Source organism: Lissotriton helveticus, chromosome 3_2 (genome assembly GCF_964261635.1).
Source record: "Lissotriton helveticus chromosome 3_2, aLisHel1.1, whole genome shotgun sequence".
Classification (NCBI taxonomy): Eukaryota; Metazoa; Chordata; class Amphibia; order Caudata; family Salamandridae; genus Lissotriton; species Lissotriton helveticus.
In genome coordinates, this window is record NC_136062.1 from 367,752,638 (window position 1) to 367,773,594 (window position 20,957).

The following is a 20,957-nucleotide window of genomic DNA, read 5'->3' on the forward strand; positions in this document are numbered from 1 at the left end:
CGTTGGTTCCTTGCTCCGTTGGAGGTGATGCGTCAGTTCCTTACTGCTGCGCAGGGGAGGTTATGCATTGGTTCCTTACCGTAGAGGGGGTGATGCATCGTTTTCTTACTGTGTGGGGAGGTGATGCACAGGTTTCTTACTGCGTCCCCCAACGATGCGACAAACTTGGCACCTCGATGTGATGTGACGATCTGGGATGATGCGTGGATTCTTCCAGCTCCCAGCGGAAAACAGTCTCTAAATGTCCAAAACAACAGCAGGTACCTCTTTGCAGGTCAGAACTCCCAGTAAGGAGGTTCAGGGGAGCTGGTGGTGAAGTCTTTGTGTCCCTGAGACTGCAGAACCGGAGACAATCTCAGTTTCAAGCCCTTGGAGTTCTTCTTTCAAGCAGGTGACATAGCAAACAGCAAAGTCCTTTTCTCCTTTCCTTGGCAGCAAGCAGCCACTACAGGCCAACTCCAGACAGCACGCAGAACAGGGGCTGTATTCCTCCTCAGCTTCTCCGGCTCTTCTCCTTGGCATAGGTTCCTCTTGATTCCCAGAAGTGATTAAAAGTATGGGGTCTGGGCCCCTCTTTTTATACACCAAAATCCTTTGTTCTCTGAAGGCAGAGAGTGTCTGCACCGAGCCGAAACCAGTTCTGTCCTCTCTCGTGCAGCTACTTGGCAGGACGTGGAGACAGCATTGTTAAAAGCAGACCTGGCCCAGGCTGGTAAAAGGAAATCTCCTTCCCCTACTCTAAATGTAACTAAGGTCCTTTCCGCCCAGCCCTGACTTCTCAGACTTCTGGAGCCACAGCCTTCTCCAGCCCCCTGTCATCCAAATGTCAGACATGCAATACACAAACCTAGCAGAGGCACACTGAATGGTTAGGCAAAAAAATACCTGCTTTCTAAAAGTGGTATTTTCAAACACAGAATGTAAAAATCACCCTCACTAAAAGATGCATCTTAACATTCTGAGTACAGGCATACTAGACTTTATTTTCCTGTCTTGTTCCTAGGGTGAGTTATGTTTATAGGAGGTTATAGACACACTGCCCATTTTGGCCTACGGGAACAGATAGCCTTGCAATAGTGAAATACGAAATTGCCAGTATTTCACTATGAGGACATGCCACACACATCAGGGCTTGTCCTACCTTTCACATACAATGCACCCTGCCCACATGGGTACCTTGTGCCTACCTTACGGGTGACTAACATGCATAAAAGGGAAGGTTTGGGGACTGGCAAGTGTGTGCACTTACCAAGTCGACATGGCAGCCCCAGACTGCACACAGGCTCTGCAATGGCAGGCCTTAGCCACGTTTTACAGGCTGCTTGTGTGGGTGGCACAAATAGTGCTGCAAGCCCACCAGCAGCATTTTATTTACAGGCCTTGGGCACACATGGTGCACTTTACTAGGGTTTACATGTAAATCAAATAAACAATCATGGAATCACTAATCCATAACAACAATTTACAATAGGGAGCACTTGCACTTTGGCACTGAACAGCAGTGCAAAGTTCCCAAAGCATCTAGACCAGCAAAAACACAGGAGGCACAGCAAAAAATGGAAGGGAGACTCACATCAATGATGCCAAGTCTGACAGCACACAATTGATGGACAGAATTGTTAAAGATCAATTCAAAATGGTCAGGCGATTTCAGTAGATGTTTCCTAAGTTAAATTTGCCCGGCGTAAAACGCCTCTAATACCATGCGAAGTTATTCAATAAAGAGGCAGGCGCTGGAGACAGGAAGACAGGAAACAAGTTTATTCCGTCGGAGTAGAACACATCAGATCAGACAACAAGGTATCGTCTCGAGGTGCTCTCCAACCTCTTTGAGACCTGGTCTTTTATACACTGGTTTAAGGCATGTGAACGTCCTTTATTACAACAGGGACATTGTGAAGTATGAGAACGACATCACCGGCACCCCCCCCCCCAGTTCCGGCCCATTCCAACACATGACAACAGTAGAGGCCCTTTCCCCTCATATGATTGGGAGGGGCCATCACGCAGCTGAGTGTTCTGCCGATTCCTTTGGAATGTGTGCGCCTGATCGAATCTCAGGGGGTGGGGACGTCATGATCAATAGTGATCCCTTTCAGGAGAAGCGAGTGCATGCAGTAGTGGGCAATAAACTGTATCCTCGGGCTAAGGGATGACCAGCGGTTCGTACAGGCAGTCGGGCTCAGAGGAAGGGGTCATCAAAGGAGGGGTATTCATGGGCGCAAAGGAGGTGTTGGTCAGGCGCGGGGTGTGATTCCCTGAGACAGAGTCATGGGGGGGTTTCATGGCTTGTGCATGTGAGCGCGGGGGCAGCCAGGAGGCGTGGGGAAGGCTTGCAAGGTTCAGGGAAGTGTGCTGATGGGCGATCGTGAACAGGGAGACCATGGTACCTAAAATGGCTGTCGTGTATGCTCATACGTGAGTCTTCAAGATGGCGTAGATGATGTTCAGTACACGAACTAAAATTCCACAGTCCTCCCTTTAACATGTCTCGCCAGCTTGTCAGTTCCGATCAATCCCCATGAGACCACGCACCTCTATCTCGTATAGGGGACTCATGTGCTCAGGTTTAAAGTTCAAAGTCTTTGGGCACATACTGTTGGAAATGAGTGCACATAAAGGTGGTAAACATTGAATACCTAAGCAACACCCACATAGTATCATGATTGGTATCAATAAAAACGTGAACAATCTCCACCCCCAGTTCTTCAAAGTGTCCCAGAACCAGCCTCCAAGCGACCATCCTTCCTGCTCCTGGTGAACCTCCGAGGACAGTCTGTGGAGGTGTTCGATTGCTTTGTAGACTGAAGGTGAGTTATCTGGCATGTAGGTGCAACAGCTGGAGCCGATGATGCGGCATGCACCTCCGCGGTCGGCCAGAACCACATCTAGAACAAGACGGTTTTGAAGAGCCACCAGGAGGACGGCCTGAAGCTCAGCCGTGTTGTTAGCAAGGATGCCAGCGGTGATGTTAATGGTTGTTTCTAATGCCTGAGTCAGGTGCCGGATAGCGCGGCTATTTGCCATTGGTCCCCACAGAGGAACAAGTCCCTTTGCTGCATCCAGGAACTGTGCTCCGGTGGAGTCGGCTTGTTCAACATCTCCGGCACGCTTTTGCCGGTGGTGGTTGGCTGAAGCCACATACGTGGGAGGAAGAATGAAGGCGATGTAGCACGTACCCCTCCAGCCTCTTGGGAGCCAAGTGTAAGCTTTGGTGCCACAAACAAAGTACATATTCGGGGAAGCAACAAAGGTGGGGGGGTCAGCTGAGACCAATGTTTTGGTGATGCGACAAGAACTGTGACCCACCAGCTGCGTTCCTTGTCCTTCGAGGCATACGAGTCCTGTGACATTGATGACAGACAGGGCCACGGTCAGGGTGGCAGCTGTTTGTTTCCGCAGGTGGGAGAAGGTGGGTCTGGCTGGATTGTGGAGCACTTGCATTTCGACCCTTTCTTTGGCAGGGATGTTCGTAAGGAAGGTTGAACCTGAAATTGCAGGACAAAAGGGCTTTCCTGTCTTGTTCAGCCAGAACCCATAGTAGAAGTGTGACACGGTTTGACCAGAAGTGGCGTTGTCCTTGTGGCTTTCCTGCATGAGGATCAACCAGGCGAGGCAGGAGCCGTGAACTGAGAAAGGAGAAGGGATGAAGGGGATGGAGTGTCCGGTAGCATGTGGGAGCAACCCACAGATCCAGCAGTTCGTGGCATTTGCAGCAAGGTTGTGCTGGTGCAACAGTTGTACGAAGGAATTGTTCCAGAACTCCCTACGCCTTTCTCGGAGCTGAGGTGAAAGGGTGATCAGGTGGTGCTCTTTCATGGTGGTTGGCTGGACAGTGGTTGGCAACATCTGGTGAGCGGGTGTGCTTTCCTCCAAGATCCAGAAGGAAGTCATGAGGAGGAGGCAAAAGAGGAAGACAATGAAGAGAGCGATTGTCTTTGATTTGTGCAAATTGTCAGTCTTTGGGTTCCTGTAGTGGGTATTTCCTGTTGCTTCCGACGTCTTCTTATCTGGCGCTTCCATCATCTTCTTATCTGGCGCTTCCATCATCTTCATCTTCAAGGTGCTCGGTAGTGGGCAGAACCACAGACTTCGTTTAGCTTCTCTCCGGGTAACCCTTGGTTGCTTTGGGTCACCGTTCTGAGATTTTTAACTTAGTCAGTGGCCTACTTAGCCGAAGCTCCCTCCTTTCGACGCAGGAAATACCCTTCTCGGGATGGCACAGTGGGATCAGAGTGTTTTGCAAGTTCAAGTGCCTCGGTATCAGGATAGCAGTTCAGTGATGGTCGGTCTTTGTTCAGGAGCTCTCCTTGGGTGCTGACGTTGTCTGTCGTGGCCAGGGTCGAGGAAACTTTCTTGCAGTGGTGTGCATGCAGCCAGTTCTTTTTCCCCTCCACTCGAAGAGCCGTCCGAGTGGTGATCAGTACTTGCCAGGGGCCCGTCCACCGGGGTTCCAGACTCTCCGCTCGTTGAAAGTTCCGGATTAGGATGTAGTCCCCCGGTTGGATATCGTGACCGGGACCCCTGGAAGCATCGGGGATGGCCTGCTGCACCTGTTGATGAATGACAGACAATGTTTTAGTTAATTTGTACAAATAATCTGACAGCAGGACGTCGGGGACGTCGTGAATGGAGGTCGGTTTGGGGCCAGTCCAGAGGTTCATAGGCCGCCCAAACACAACTTCGTAGGGGGTCAAGTGGTGCTTAGTGGGAGTGGAGCGCATCGATAGTAATGCCAGTGGAAGGGCATCTGGCCACTTAAGTCCTGTGGTGGCCACTATTTTTGACAGTTTCAGTTTCAGTGTAGCGTTGTGTCGTTCAACCAGGCCAGCAGATTGGGGGTGGAAGACTGCGTGGAATCTTTGTTTTACCCCCAACCCCTTCAGGATTAGTTGGATAACTTCAGCTACGAAGTGGGGGCCATTGTCGCTCCATAAAATTCGACAAAGGCTGTAGCGAGGGAAATACTCTTTCAGTAGTACTTTGGCAGTAGTCATGGCAGTGTTATCACGGGTCGGATAGGCTTCCACCCATTTGCTGAAGGCACATACAATGACCAATACGTACTTCAAGCCTTGGCACCTCTCTAGCTGGATGTAATCCATCTGAAGGACCTCAAAGGGGTGGTCGGGGATCCCAAACCCTCCCCGGGGTACCACAGTTCCTTTCCCGGGGTTGTGTTGTAAGCAGATGAGGCACTGCTGGACTAGGCGTTTGGCCGAGTCGGGGATCTTGTTGTTGTGCCAAACTTTGGAAATGAGTTCAATCATGGGGGCAGAGCCTATGTGTGCAGGGGATTGTCAGTATGGGGATCAAATATGCATCAGGCAGCAACCATTTGCTCGTGTCTTTTGTCCGCCAGCAGCCTTCATCGTCCCTTAGACCCACCCGCGCCCACTCAGTCAATTCGTGTGGTGTGGTGTGCTGGCCGATTGGATGTCCCTGATTGTTTCCCTAGCGTCGGTCCATTTTTCTGCTTGTGACCTGGTCACATACATGCGTGTCGTTGTCCTATTCTCAGCTGTGGTTCGGGCAGTGGTGTCGGCTAGTGCGTTTCCCTGTCCAACTAAATCTGTCACCTTCTTGTGTGCCTGGCATTTGATCACTGCTAATTGTCTGGGGAGAAGAACTGCTTCAATCAGGGCGGAGACTAAATCTCCGTGAAGGATGGGTGTACCATGGGACGTCAGGAATCCCCTTTCCCTCCACAGGAGCCCAAAATGATGAACCACCCCGAAGGCGTACTGGCTGTCCGTGTAAATGTTTGCCATGGTTCCTGCTGCTATGATACATGCTCGTGTGAGGGCAATTAGTTCTGCTGCCTGTGCGGATCGTTGTGTGATGCGAGCGGTTTCAACTACTGTTCGAGCTGTCGTCACCGCATAGGCAGCAGAAGTGGTGCCGTCTGGGAGTTTGATACAAGAGCCATCTACCCATAGTTCTCCATCAGGATCTGTAAGAGCAATGTCTCGGAGGTCAACTCTACTCCTAGTCTGTTCGTCCGTGAGGGTCACACAGTCGTGTATAGGGGGCACATCGGGGTCATTTTCGGGCAAGGGTAACAGTGTAGCAGGGTTCAATGTCGTGCATCTCTTCAGGGTGATGTGGGGTGCAAGTAGAGTCAATTCGTACCCTGTTAGTCGTGCGCTAGTCAGATGTTGAGTCTTAGTCTGGTTCAAAAGGGTGTCAACTGCATGGGGCACTAATACCGTGAGGGAGTTTGAAAGCACAATTCCCTCACTCTGGCGGATAGAGACAGCAGCAGCGGCTACTGCTCGAAGGCAGGCAGGTAGAGCTCTGGCGACTGGATCAAGAGTGGCAGAGAAGTAGGACTAACCAGTTCCTCTACCACTCCTGCATCTACCAAGGACTGAATAATCGCTACCAATGCCTTCTCGCCTTCGGGCGATATCCGGTACTGTGGGAGTTTCGGGAGTATTGCATCTGGTCGAACAGTTATGTGTACAGGATCGATCATCATTCGTCCTACATCCGAGTTGTTTCTGGCCCAGAGGTACAGGGGTAGGGTATCGAGCAAGGATAGGTCAGCATCTGTTATGGCGTACATATGTCGTGCGGGGTGGGGTCTGGACATGCTCGGATTGTCGTACAGGATGACTCGGACTCCATCCGGGGAACACCTAATAGTAGCTCGGAAATGTTTCAGTAAATCAATACCCATAATGGCGTCAGGGGACCTGGAGGAGAGCAGAAACGTTGTGTCAGTGGGATTGTTTCCTAGGTCAAAGGAGATAGGTACAGACAGGGGATTAGTGGAGGGCGTTCCATCGAAACCTATCGAGGTAATGTGTGAGCCAGACAAGGGTGCCCTTGGAATCAGTCGTTTTGATAATACACTACGTGTCGCTCCAGTGTCTACCAAAAATGGAGACTTTGTACCCAGGACCTTAGCAGTGACGTAAGGACCTTGCTGGTCAACACAGAGCTCGACTGGATCCCTCCCTTGCCCCTGGCAGTCCTATGCAGAGTCGTGAGCATTGTTGCAGTCGGACTGTTGGCACTGATTCTGTCGGGGGCGGCCAAATGTGTTTGGTCTGTCAGATCGGTCATTGGTGGTGTCACGGGTCTGCCCTCGTCCTTGCCCTCCAGTTTTGGAGCCATTGGTCATGTCCCTTGTTTCTTTATTTCTAATCATTTCCCGAAGGGCCAGGCATTGAGACTTCCAGTGCCCAAATTCTTTGCAAAATGCACACTGGTTCTCATCGAGGTCGGTTCGTGGAGCGCCAGGTGTGGGGTTGCGGTCCCTAGGGGCCGAATTCCTAGGGGCATTCGACTGGTAGTTTCCCCTATACCGTTCCCTTCCTGTAGTCACTCCCTGCAGTTGAGCAATCATTACTCGTTCCTTTAAGTCCTTTTTCTTTTTCTCAGTTGCCCTTTCGTTCTCGTTCTTTTGGTGTTCGTAATACTGAGCCATCTGAAGGATAGCTGCAGGTTTAGAGGCTCCCCAACTACTCTCGCTAGTCTGTAACTTTTGGGAGACCTCTTGCGATAGCCCCTTTACGTAGTTTTGCACGAATAGGTGTTGTCTGGTTGCGGTGGTCATATCTTGGCCACTGTAGTCGGAGAACACTGTTTCAAATCGTGAGAAGTATTCTGATACATCTTCCTGAGGCTTCTGGCGACAAGCCGTGACTACCGACCAGTCTACCTTCTTTTCTGGGATCAACGTCTTTAGCTTCTGCACTATTTTGTCGGGGAGTTCCAGTATGTCTTTTACAGGTTTCTTTCCGGGCTCTCGTTGCCTATCTAGGTCATCGAGTTGTTTCCAGGTGTGTCCGAACAGGTCTGTGTGGTCGGCTTTCCGGATTTGCTTCCACACATCAGCCGGCAGACACAACCCAAAAAACAAATCAATGTCCGCTAGAGTCATTATGGTTGAGCCCAAGGCTGTGCCTAGTTCTGTATAAAATGCCGTAGGGTTCTTTCGCAGATCGGGCAGGGTTTGCCTAAAGGTTAAAATATCTTGCCGATCCCATGGTTGGTAAACCCAGTTGTACACAACCCTCCCTTTTGCATCTGCGTGGTTGATATCATCGTTTGTTCCCTGACCTCTTGGGGGAACCCAATAGGGGGCGGCTTCTCTGATGGGCATCATCGTGTTGGCTGCTTCTACTGAGGGCTCAATCGTCTCAGGGACTGTGATCTTGACCTCTGGTTTCTGTTCCGTGAGGTGGCGGAAGACCTCAAGCGTTTGCATGAAGAGGTCCGTCACATCGCTCTCAGTTCCATCTCCAACATCGACCCTTCTATATAGAGCCGTCAATTTAGCAGGACCTTTATTCTGGTACCTATCCTCATACGCGTTCAGGGTGTGGTAGCTGAACCGGAAAATGAAATGCCGTCTGTGACTACCGGCATGTGAATTATGCATATTCATCGTATATTCCTCGCTCTCCTTCTGTTCTACCAATGTTTTTGCTATCTTGTCGATTCCATCCCGCTCATCTTTGCTCAACCTATTTGGTCTGGCTGTTAGGTGCCTGCTAGTCTCATGTTCATCTGCTGTTGTTACCAATGCGGCTGGTAAGTAGGCCGTAAGAGCTAGAGTCACCCATGCCTGCACTTTGGACTGGTGAGTGTTGTGCTAGAGGCTGGCTGGGAGCATAAGGAGGAGGCATGTAGATAATTGGAGGACCGAGTAGTAACTCGTCATTTGCCCGCTGTTTGGAGGGCATCTCCGGGTAGAGCGCAGAGGTGGTCCTGACAGGGCATTGGCCTGCCATTCATGATTCTTGCATTTGTTTAACTTCCTCTCTTCTTCTTATTTCTTTATCTAGTTCTTTTGCGGCCAGATGGGCTGTTTTTCGTAACTCTTTCACTATTTTCGCTTCCTCTCTTTTCCTGCGATGTTCTGCTTCTTTGCGCCACATGCCAATACTATCGAGCATAGTGGGCGTTGCCTTGTTTATTTTTACAGCTGCTTCTAGTGTTTTTATTTTATTTTTATCAAAAGAACCTATCAGTGGCCACTGATTTTTAGGATCCTTTTTTGTATATTTATGCCATAACCTACTATAAGCTATAGCGACTAGTCCTTGCTTAGTAAACATGTCCTTATTAGGGGTGCCTTCCAGTGGAGCTGGATGGTTCATCTCTAATAAGCGGTCCGGGTTGACCCAACTATGAACCAATGGGGAGAAGATAGGCATGACGGATTACAATGGGGGGCAAAAGCCTGCACTACCTATCTTTTCACTATTTGCAAAGACTGGACAGAATATTCTATTCTACGCTATTTGCAAACAGAGAATACCTCCGAAAAGAACCAATTCCCAAAACAGTCAATGTTCGGGCAAACAATCAATCAATGAGGAACGAAATAGGCACGACGTGTTAAAGGTTTGCGTTACCTACCCTTCACTATCGGCAAAGGGAGAGAGAATATTCCTATTCTTCCCCGTTTGCGGACAGAGAAGATCCTTAAGAGAACCAACTTCGAACAATTCAGTGCTCGATTCAATCAATCAATCAATGAGGAGAAAAAATAGGCACGACGTGTTAAAGGCTTGCGTTGCCTACCATTCACTATCTGCAAAGACTAAACAGAGTATGGCGATTCTGTACTTGTTTGCAAATAGAGAATTCCTCAGGAACAGTCAATAAGTAATACTAGTATTTTCAAACAATCAATCAATCAATTTCGCAATTTGTCGTGTATCAGGACCTTACCCGGACCACATGGACAGTTTCTCGTCTTCCGCTTCCAGCGCCCGATCGTCCTCTACTCTCTGTTGCTATCGCGGCACTCCTGGTGGTTCCCAGACGTAGATCACTCGGGAGAGGTCAGCTCGGAATCAGTGAAGTTCAGATGATCGGTTGTCAGACGAGGGTCTATCGGACAGGAGCTCTTTCCGATCGTTGCAGTTGTTCACTCTGTCGTCGGGACCTCTCCCACTGGATCCACGTGTCGCTGATGGGCCCCGCGTTTGGGACGCCAATTGTTAAAGATCAATTCAAAATGGTCAGGCGATTTCAGTAGATGTTTCCTAAGTTAAATTTGCCCGGCGTAAAACGCCTCTAATACCATGCGAAGTTATTCAATAAAGAGGCAGGCGCTGGAGACAGGAAGACAGGAAACAAGTTTATTCCGTCGGAGTAGAACACATCAGATCAGACAACAAGGTATCGTCTCGAGGTGCTCTCCAACCTCTTTGAGACCTGGTCTTTTATACACTGGTTTAAGGCATGTGAACGTCCTTTATTACAACAGGGACATTGTGAAGTATGAGAACGACATCACCGGCACCCCCCCCCCCCCCCCCCCAGTTCCGGCCCATTCAAACACATGACAACAGTAGAGGCCCTTTCCCCTCATATGATTGGGAGGGTCCATCACGCAGCTGAGTGTTCTGTTGATTCCTTTGGAATGTGTGCGCCTGATCGAATCTCAGGGGGTGGGGACGTCATGATCAATAGTGATCCCTTTCAGGAGAAGCGAGTGCATGCAGTAGTGGGCAATAAACTGTATCCTCGGGCTAAGGGATGACCAGCGGTTCGTACAGGCAGTCGGGCTCAGAGGAAGGGGTCATCAAAGGAGGGGTATTCATGGGCGGAAAGGAGGTGTTGGTCAGGCGCGGGGTGTGATTCCCTGAGACAGAGTCATGGGGGGGGGTTCATGGCTTGTGCATGTGAGCGCGGGGGCAGCCAGGAGGCGCGGGGAAGGCTTGCAAGGTTCAGGGAAGTGTGCTGACGGGCGATCGTGAACAGGGAGACCATGGTACCTAAAATGGCTGTCGTGTATGCTCATACGTGAGTCTGCAAGATGGCGTAGATGATGTTCAGTACACGAACTAAAATTCCACAGTATGTGTAACAAATCAAACATTCACCCTCTGTCAAGAGATGTGGTTTAAATCCATTGTTCTTTTGCTCACTATGCCACCCCAGTTTAAACCCAGCTAAATGCAAATCAGGCTTGACCCTGCTCCTCATGGGAACAGTCCAGCCTGAACTGCTAAGTCAGTTCTTCCATGCATTGGTCACCCCGAGTGGGACGGGTACACCCAGTTGTGGGTCCCGTGCTCTCCATGCCACTGGAGTCAAGCTAGCCTATTTAGGTCTCGACTATTAAATTCCACAGGAATTATTAGCTCGAGACTATTGGGGCTAAACTAAGAGCTAAACTAAGCTCTCAAAAAATGCGGATTTCCAGAAGTGCATGTGTCCCGTGCACGCGCTTCTATCCGCCTGCCTGCCTGCCTCGCATCACCACATCAAAGCCAGCCATCTGTTGCTCGAGCCTCCTGCCTGCCTCCTGCCTTTGAAGTGAAGTTTAGCTGCACTTCAAAGGGATCCGCTCCCCCGCCCCCTGCTTCACACTTTTCACGGCCACCAGGCTGTGTCTCGCATTTCTCCTCCCTCCCTCCCCACAGCAATGCCAATAGCTTGTTATTTTATCCGGGTGCCACAAGTTTGCTGGTTTACGCACAAGTGGTTATAGTGGCTAACACTGCTTAACAGATCCTGCTTTGGCCACTGTGTGTTAGGAGTACATTCTCATTCACAGCAGAGCTATCCCTTTCACTAACACATCACACTGTGAGTGAGGTATAGGGCAGCACAGCTGTCACCATAGCTCTATCAAATCCGACACTACGGACTTCCCGCAGGGCGGCACTGGCACATATCACGCAGTCTTCGCAGCAGAGCTATCATTAAGACTAACACACTTTTAGGATCTCCATACTCGGAGAGAAATCCCTTGCTTGTCATTCAAGGCCTTCAGTAAATATCGATGTTCCATAGAGGTCGCCCGGGGGCATCACTGGTGGGCCTTGATAGGCTGGTCTTTGTTCAGCCCCCGAGGTCCCTGGCACCTGTGACCCAAGCATGTGGACTCCATGTGGCCCTTGGGGAACCTGATTCGTTTTAGTGAGCCCCCTGCAATGTTTAATACTGTCTGGCTCCCCAGTTGGGGGGAGGGTGTGCGGGACAGTGGGCTCGTGAATGCAAAGTCTCAGTGAGAATCGAGCCTGTAGTGAGGGAGCTGTAGTGTCGTAGAACAAGAACAAACTACACCGACACTAGGTTTTGGTAAAGTGGAGCTTTATTCTAATCACGTCTGCCTTCCTTTTCTGTCCCGCTTCTCACTACCTTCTCTGGGCCCTCCTCCTCCGCCTCGCTGCTATCTTCCCCACCGTCATACTTCCTGTGTCAGTCCTAGTACTCGGCTCATCTAACAACATTACAGGAGCTGCTCTGCTTCAGTTTCTCCATTTCGAGTCCGCGTCGCTCTCCCTTGTTACCTGGATGGACTTGGGGTGTGCGAAGGAGGGTGTGTGGCTTGCCCTGCCTTAAGCAAAAGTATTGTCTCGATTGCTTGCCTGGGGAGGGGAACTGGTTCCACCCCACGTATATTTAAAGACTGTGATATTGATACAGGATTTGTGAGACAGGTTTAGCTGTATTTGTAATTGTTTTTTTAATACTTTTTTCGGTTTAGGAAAAGAGATTTGTTGGGGAAGGGGATGTTTGTAGATCACATAAAGGCGCTTACACTGCTGTTTGTTAAAATAGAAGGCTTGCACGCCATGTAAAATCTTCCATTCAGCTCTGTGGTCCCTTTATAAATTTACATTTCCAATACTTGGCGGTTTCATTCTGTGTGCATTGCACTTTAGGTCTGTTCGAGGGGTGCTACTGCTACAGTAAGAGGCTTGCTTGAGGGGTAGAAAAGTGGCGGGACTGGGTGATGCGGGTTTTACTCCTGCATACACATGCATCAACAACAATCTTTACATTTTTGGCAGATCGCGTAATTTGCCCGTGCCTGTAAAAGTGAACATAAAGTGCACGTTCACCTCTGGGGCTTCTTGGCTTGAATAACAGAGGTTTATTGCTATCCACTGCAGTGGCACTCAATTTATGTTTCAGGCAAATATGTAATTTAAAAGTATTTGGATTTTTTACAGTCCCAATCACACGCACATCCCTCTGTTTTGTGTAATCTAATATCAGTTGCATTCATAGCACTGCGCTGTGCCTGATATACAAGAAAATGTCTGTAAAACTCTCTGTTTATCACTGCAACAAGATCTATGTTGTGTCGGTCAGTGGTTTGAAGCAGAGGTAGTCTTCTGAGGAAAGGCTTCAATTGTGTGATCCTGGGAAGCTCGCACTGTATCACTGTGCTTAAGATCGTAATACATCAAAGGGAAGAGTTGTTAGAAGCACACTAAAATCAGTGCATATCATTGTGTGAAAATGGAGTAGCTGTAATCTGTTATTTCAAGCATAATGCCAGACAAGTTGGCTCCCCTTCCCAGCTCGGTAACTGAGTAGAGTTCTGTTCAGTTTTTTCAATCCTGTGGGAATATGAGCTGGTTAAATTAAGAAGCACGTTTTGAGAGCTCTTTTTATTTTCTGGATAAGTGCAGAAGCCTTGTGTATTATTCTATAGAACATTATTGCCCGTCTGTTGAGACTTTCTTTCTCTCTCTTTTTTTTCTCTTTCTCCTCTTTTCCTCTCGCTCTCAGATAAAAAGGACGCGGTAGAAAATCTGTGGTGTTTGACCAAGTATTTCTCCCTCCTCTCTTACTGTACTCGCAGGAACTTTACAAGATGCCACTGGTGTATCCATTACTGATGTCTGGTTTAGGGATTCATGCTCAAAGTGAGAAATATTTACATTAGTCATCGATATTATATTTCACTCTGCTCTTACATCTTTATGTCCCCGAACAAAACTATTCTTGTGTGATGTCCCTGCTGTCAGAAGATAAAATGATATGCATATCTGGGATCACCTGCCGGGTGGTGTGTTTCTGTGCGAGGGACCCCACAATACCTCCGTTAGCATGTGTATGACTCTGCGCATTGTCAGTGACGCCATCTTGGCTGCTGAGCAGGAAGGCGACTCCTGCCTTCAGGTCTGCAGTGCCAGACATTGCCTGGAGCAGTACCAGACAAAATGAAGCTTTGCCGTGATTAGCTGTGGTACTCTGCTCATCATCTGGGTCAGACCTGTGCCGTGATTGGCTACAGTACTCTGCGCATCATCTTGTGCAGGGCCAGACAACATGTCTCTGCGTCTTGATTGGCTGCAGTACTATGGTCATCCATAATCAAGGAAGAGTGAACTCTGTCGTTTTTGAAGGGTCTGGATTTCTCCAGTGTAGACCTGAAACACTTAACCAATCTTGACCATCGGAACAAGGTATCATCACTATGGTGTAACATTGGGTGGCGCCATGATTGAGTTTCGCACTTAGGTTCTCGCTACCCTAGGTGAGTACCGCCGCCTTCCAAGGGAAAGTACTAGTGGGATCCATCTGGTGATGTATAAAATTTCCTCCTGTATCTTAAAAGTGGTTACTTTAATATGGGTGGAGAATACAAGGGTAGATTAAAAGGAAAACAAGCATTTGCAATGTATTTGCACAAGTTTGTGCTATTCATATTGCAAATAACAATGATTTTATTTTTGTTTTCGTTTTAAAAACATAAATAAAAGGCATTGTGATTTACAATGCCAATAGCTTAAACTCGCATAACTGCGAGACCTATTGCATTGCAAATGCAATATGTCTTGCATTTGCGAGAATTTAAGCCGTTGGCATTCTAAATAACAATGACATTTATTTATCTGTTTTCAAAACAAACACATAAAGAAAAGGTTTATCATTTACAATGCCAAAAGCTGAAACGTTTGCAAATGCGAGACCTATTGCATTGCAAATTCTTGTTGATGAGGCGGTGATACCCTGAACCGGTTCCAGGATGCTAGATTCCGGTCCAGAGAGGATCTGGCCTGGCAGTTTGGGCTGGACTGTACGCATGGGGATGAGGGTCAAGACTGATTTGCATAAGACTGGGTTTAAACTGGAATGACATGGAGAGTAAAAAAACTATGGATGTACGCCCAGATCTCTGTACTGGGGTGAATGTTTGACATTGTTCAACATTCTGTCCATCAGTTTTTTTTTTGCAGATATAGGATAAGCCACTTGGACAAATGGGGTGGCTCTCCACCTTAACAGGAAACACCCTCTTGTGGGACTTAAGGTGACTGGGCGAAATGCGATGCAATCTAGGTTTGAGTGTTGGGACCTCATAGGGATCAGTTAACTGGAAGGATTGGTAGGGTACTGACATAAAGCCATTTTATTTGTAACAATCAATGAGGAGGGAAAGAGAAGCTGTGATCCATTCGCCTTCCAATGGTTAGTACAAAAATCAGAGAGAGGGGAGAATGGACCACTGAAAAAGGTACAGATACTACAGATCAGACTAGTTTACCTCTCTATTAGGAGCCAGAATGCGCTCTTAGAACACACCACAGTCCTGACAAAAGCCTCTAGAGTTTTCCATGAGGCTGACCATGTTGACCAATATCAGAGCGGTAGATTAGATACTGGATCTACACACGCACCACTATCTTGTTTTCATTTCCCACATCACAACTTCTCCAATAAATACTTATGATAGAGTGTTGTAGGGAATTTGAACTCACTTCACCAGAGCACGTACATGCCCTCTTTTTTTAAATTCTGGCCACTACTGACAAACCAGTTGGTCTTCCTCCAGGTGGAGGTCAGCATATTGGCAAAGATAAAGACCCAATGATGATGCTGTAACAGTACACTGAGGCGGAGATTTAAGATATACCGCCAATTGCCTGTGTACATATATGAGGGTTTTTATGACGTTCCCACACGCACACAGACCCTGGTTATACAGGACAAGTGGTACATTCTCCCCTCTCTCTGATTTTTGTATAAAGCCATTTCAGGCACTCAAGCAGAAACAGGTGATGCTATAGGGAGAGGTATTTCATTACAAGAGACTCAGACATGTTGTCAAGAAGTATATACCAAAAGGAACAAGCGTAGAGGACACAAATCCATTAGAAGATAGGGTGTCAGGTGAATCTTGGAGGAATAGGGCAATCTTTCTTATATACAGGAACATCAGAAATAACCAGCTTGATGCCTTGGCAGCCTAGAGGGAGAGCTTTGCGTACAGGACTTTGTGGAGTTGTTAGATGAAGGGTGGGCCGAAGAGCTACTGAGACCCCGGATGGTGGTGATCATAGTGGAGTTTTGACTAATATAATTGAACTTCCTGCGTATAAGAAGGTCCTTCACCAAGCCATCAAGGATTGTATTGCATTCAATACAGACCTCACTCCCTCCGGCGTGATACTATGGGAGGCCCTAAATCCCACTATACGTGGGGTTGATATTAGTTTTCTCACCAGGGAGAAACGTCGCCACCTCGCACTGATTGTAGACCTGGTGACTCGTCAGCGAGCCCTTGAAGATGACGTGAAGGCAGGAGGTAGAGGCCAGGCTCAGTGCTGCATCCTCTCCTCTCAACAACAAATATATCACCTACTCACGAATGAGGCCCAACAGGCATGGCTAGCGACCCAGTACAGAATCTACCAATGGGGCGACAAATCGAGTAAGATACTACATCGCCTATGTCAGACAGCACCGTCACAGACTCCAATACCAGTACCAATGTAGGCAGAAAGTACCCTATGTACAAACCCTGTGAGGTACCCCAGGCCTTTGCAACTTATTACTCGAACCTATACATGAAAAGGGAACTCTATCCTCTGACCAAATCAGAGAATTCCTGAGGGACATACCACCAAAACCGGTCCCAGATAGTGCCAATCACAATAGAAGAACTCACCAATGCTCTTCATGGCATGCGCCCTGGCTGGGCCCCAGGCCCAAACACGTTTCCAAGCAAATTCCTACAGTTACACATTTCACAATTGCGCCCTCACTTACTCAGAGTACTCCAGGAAGCCCTCGAACAACAGATCCTCCTACTTGACTGGCGACATGCTGAAATAGTTGTATTCCTCAAGCCAGGGCGCCCTCCAGAAGAATCATCCTCATATCGCCCCAATTCACTATTGAACATGGAAGCCAAGCTTCTGGGCTAGATTCTCGTGAATCGCCTCCTCCCATACATATCAGAACTTGTTCATCCGGAACAGGCAGGCTTCAGGCCGCAACGATCCACGTGTCATAACATCAGGTGAGTCCCTAATACCCTGGCCACGGCGGCAAAACTCGGGCAACCAGCAGCTATCTTACTGGCGGTTATTGACAAAGCATTCGATTCTCTCAATTGGGAGTATCTATTATTCCTACTATAAGTCCTTAACTTTGGGACGAAAATCTTATCGTATATTCGTCTAATATACACACATCTTTCAGCCTCAGTGTGAGTAGCTGGAGCAACATCAGCTCAATTCCCAATCAGCAGGGCTACGAGGCAAGGGTGCCTGCTATCACCGCTACTTTTCGCACAAGCAATTGAACCGCTGGCGGCGTGGGTGAGGAGGTACCCTCTAGTGAGTTGATTTGACTGGTCCGTGAAGGCATCAGAGAGGTATGCATTATACACGGATGACACTCTGTTCTTCCTCACAGACCCAGGATTCACAGGCCCACGGATACTGCAAATACTTAGAGTATTTGGGGAAACATCCCGACTTTGTACTAACCCAACCAATTCAGTGTTGTTTCTAGTATGTGCGCATTAGGGGAAAGGCACATGACGTTCCATCTGACACATGCTTCAGGGGTTTTCCAATACATTGGCATATTCATGTCCCCGAATCCAACACTTTCCTGGACACATAACATAAATCCCTTGTTATCCAAAATTTGGGATGAGGTGAAGGCTTGGTCCCCCCTTCCCTTATCCCTGTATGGTAGGTTAGCCATTTTCAAGATGCTCTCATTACTGTGGATACTATACCGACTCCAGAGCTATTCCTATAATTTCCCACAGCCCTGGTTTAAACAGGTCAATGCTACTCTTAACAACTTCCTATGGGGTGGTGGGGCAGTCAGGGTCGTCCTTAGACATGCAAGCGGTCCACTTACTGCAGCGGGATAGCCGAGGCAGACGTATTTGCCTACTACGGGGCCTCTCACCGACTCAACATAAATGAATGATGGTACAATCCCCAAACAGACCCTGCATTTGTGGTGGAAAGACGTGTGATAGATAAAGAAACACTGTTCTATCTATTATACAGCCGGTCCAGACTGGATCTACGAAGGTCGTCCTCCAATTATGGAGATGTACGGTCTAACAGATGGGCTGGGAGGGACGACTAACACAGACAACCCCACTGTGGCAGGGAACTTATATTCGGCAAGTAGCAGCACTATCTGTGTTCTGTGCATGGGACCTAATTGTACTATCCACACTCGAAGACGTCATGAAGAGTACAGTAATAAAATCCTTTCATCAATTACAGGAGGAATTCCACCTCAATCATAGTCAGCTCTATAAGCACCTACAATTTAGACATGCACTGACACCATACACCAAAACACTCACAGACCTCCAAGAATTCAACCCAATAGTAGGACAACTACTAATTGGAGACTTAGGAGCCCACAAGATCCGACAAATTTACCAAACCCTAATTATCCATGACTGTACTACCCTGTGAGTGCTACGGAAGACGTGGGATGGCGACATTACGGATCTCTCAGATTATGACTGAACAGAGGCACTGACGAGTCCTCGAGGTGCTGCCATGTCGACCCGGTACTTCCTGATTCAGTCTAAATACATACATGGTGCCTATTACACCAGGTCTCGTCTCTGGCGTATGGGGTGATATAGTCTCCCACATGCCTTAGATGCAATAGGGAGGCTGGTCTCTTTTTTACACTCAATGGAGCTGTAGTGCTTTCCAGACCTTCTGGCATGGGATAATGGCTTACCTTACTAAGGTGCTATCTTGGCAACTCCTCTTTGATCACAAATTAGTGCTTCTCCATAGTACAGACGAGATCCGAGGAAATAGATATAATCAACATCTCCTATTCCTGGGGCTTACACTGGTCAAGCGTTACATCGCCCAACACTGGAAGGGGTCCACTCCACCACCTGTGGGAAAGTGGAGGGGATCTATGTACAGATGTTTGGGAATGGTACTGGTGGTATTTCAGACATGAGGTTGCCCGTAGAAGCACAGAAAAATATGGAAACAGTGGGCAGAATATAGTGGTATAGACTTACCATGCCTAGATTCCCCAGAATCTCTCATCGAGCAGGAAATGTCGTCTTATAGTCGTGGTCACATCTAGTACAGACAGTTTTAATCGTCCTGAAACTATACTACACCATTCTGGTGGGACAGGGGGGGGTGGTGGGGGGCACCTAATCTGTGCCTAGTTTTACATTGGTTCATCTTCTGTTACACCTTTGAAAAAATTGGTACACTGCAAAACTATATTAAATCTTGTTGATGTATGGGCCTGTCAGGCCAAGTTGTACCATGAATAAAATGTGCTATAAAAAAAAATGTAACATCCTGATTTGAGTGTATTACCTCAAGGTATTGATGATGAAGATTGGAAGAGCGTAGACTGATGGCTGTCTTCGGAGATTTGGTTGGAGGGTTATGTTTACGCATACGTTTTGGGAGTGTCCTGTAATACAGACGTACTGGGTAGACGTAATAGGGGTTCTAGGGAAGGTTGTGAGGCAATCAATACGTCAATAGATCAATCAGGAGAATTATAAGTGCGCTACTCACCCGTGAGGGTCTCAATGCGCTGGGGGCCAGGTGGGTACAACTCCGGTCAGTCGAAGAGCCAAGTCTTGATGGTCTACCTGAAGATGTGCTGGGTGGGGGCGCGCCTGATGTTGATCAGTAGCTCATTCCAGGTCTTGGCAGCGATGTAGGAGAAGGTTCTACGGACTGTTCTTGCTCTGCGGATGCGCGGGGATTCGGTGAGGGCAAGGTCGGCGGATCGGAGGTTCCTCTTGGCTGTGTGGATGGAGATTCTGTTGTTGAGGTATTGGGGTCCTGTGATGTGGAGGCATTTATAGGTGTGGGTGAGTATCTAGAAGGTTACTCTTTTCTCAACGGGGAGCCAGTGGAGGTTGCGCAGGTGTTGGGTGATGTGTTTGTGTCAAGGGATGCAGAGGATGAGTCTGGCTGTAGTGTTCTGTACGGTCTGGAATTTGTGGAGTAGAGACTTGTTGATCCCGGCGTAGAGGGCGTTTCCGTAGTCCAGTCTGCTGGTTATGGGTGGGTGGGTGATGGTCTTCCTTGATTCAAGGGGAACCATTTGTAAGTGTTTCAGAGGATGCGGAAACAGGTGGATGCGGCATAGTTGACCTGTCGGGTCATGGAGAGGGAGGAGTCAAGTATGATGCCAAGGTTTCGGGCATTGGCCGTGGGGTGAGGGGCTGCTGAGTGTGGTGGGCCACCAGGAGTTGTCCTATGTGGAGCAGGAGGGTTCGAGGATGAGGACCTCTGTCTTCTCCGACTTGAGCTACAGGCAGCTGTTGCTCATTGAGGATGTAACATCTTTCCTTCCTACCTTGAAGTTGAGTCTGGTGGTGATGGGGTCCTCGGTGAGAGAGAGGATGGGCTAGGTGTCAGCGGCATAGTATATTATGCTGAGTCCGTGCTGTCTGATGATGGCAACGAGGGGAGCCATGTAGATTTTGAAGAGCGTGGGGCTGAGTAACGTTACTTGGGGTAGTCGCAGTTGATTCCGTGGGTGCGGAGAGGAACGATGGAAGTCTGATTCTTTGGGTTCTCACGTTGAGGAAGGATCGGAGTCATTCAAGGGCGGTTCCCTGAATGCCGGCTTTGTGGAGACTGGCGGTGAGTGTGCGGTGGGAGACAGTGTTGAATGCTACAGAGAGGTCGAGTAGGATCAGGCCTGCAGAGTGTCCTTAGTCGAGTAGGGTGCGAATGTCATCTGTGGGGGCGGGTAGAGCGGTCTCTGGACTGTGGTTGCTGTGGAATCCGAATTGGGAGGGGTCGAAGATGTAGTTTGATTCATCGAATTTCATCAGCTGGATGCTGACGGTCTTCTCTGTGACTTTGGCTGCAAAAGGGAAGAGAGAGATGGGTCGGTAGTTCTTGAGGTCTATGGGGTCTGCTGATGGCTTCTTGAGTTGCGGTCTGACTTCTGCACATTTCCAGTAG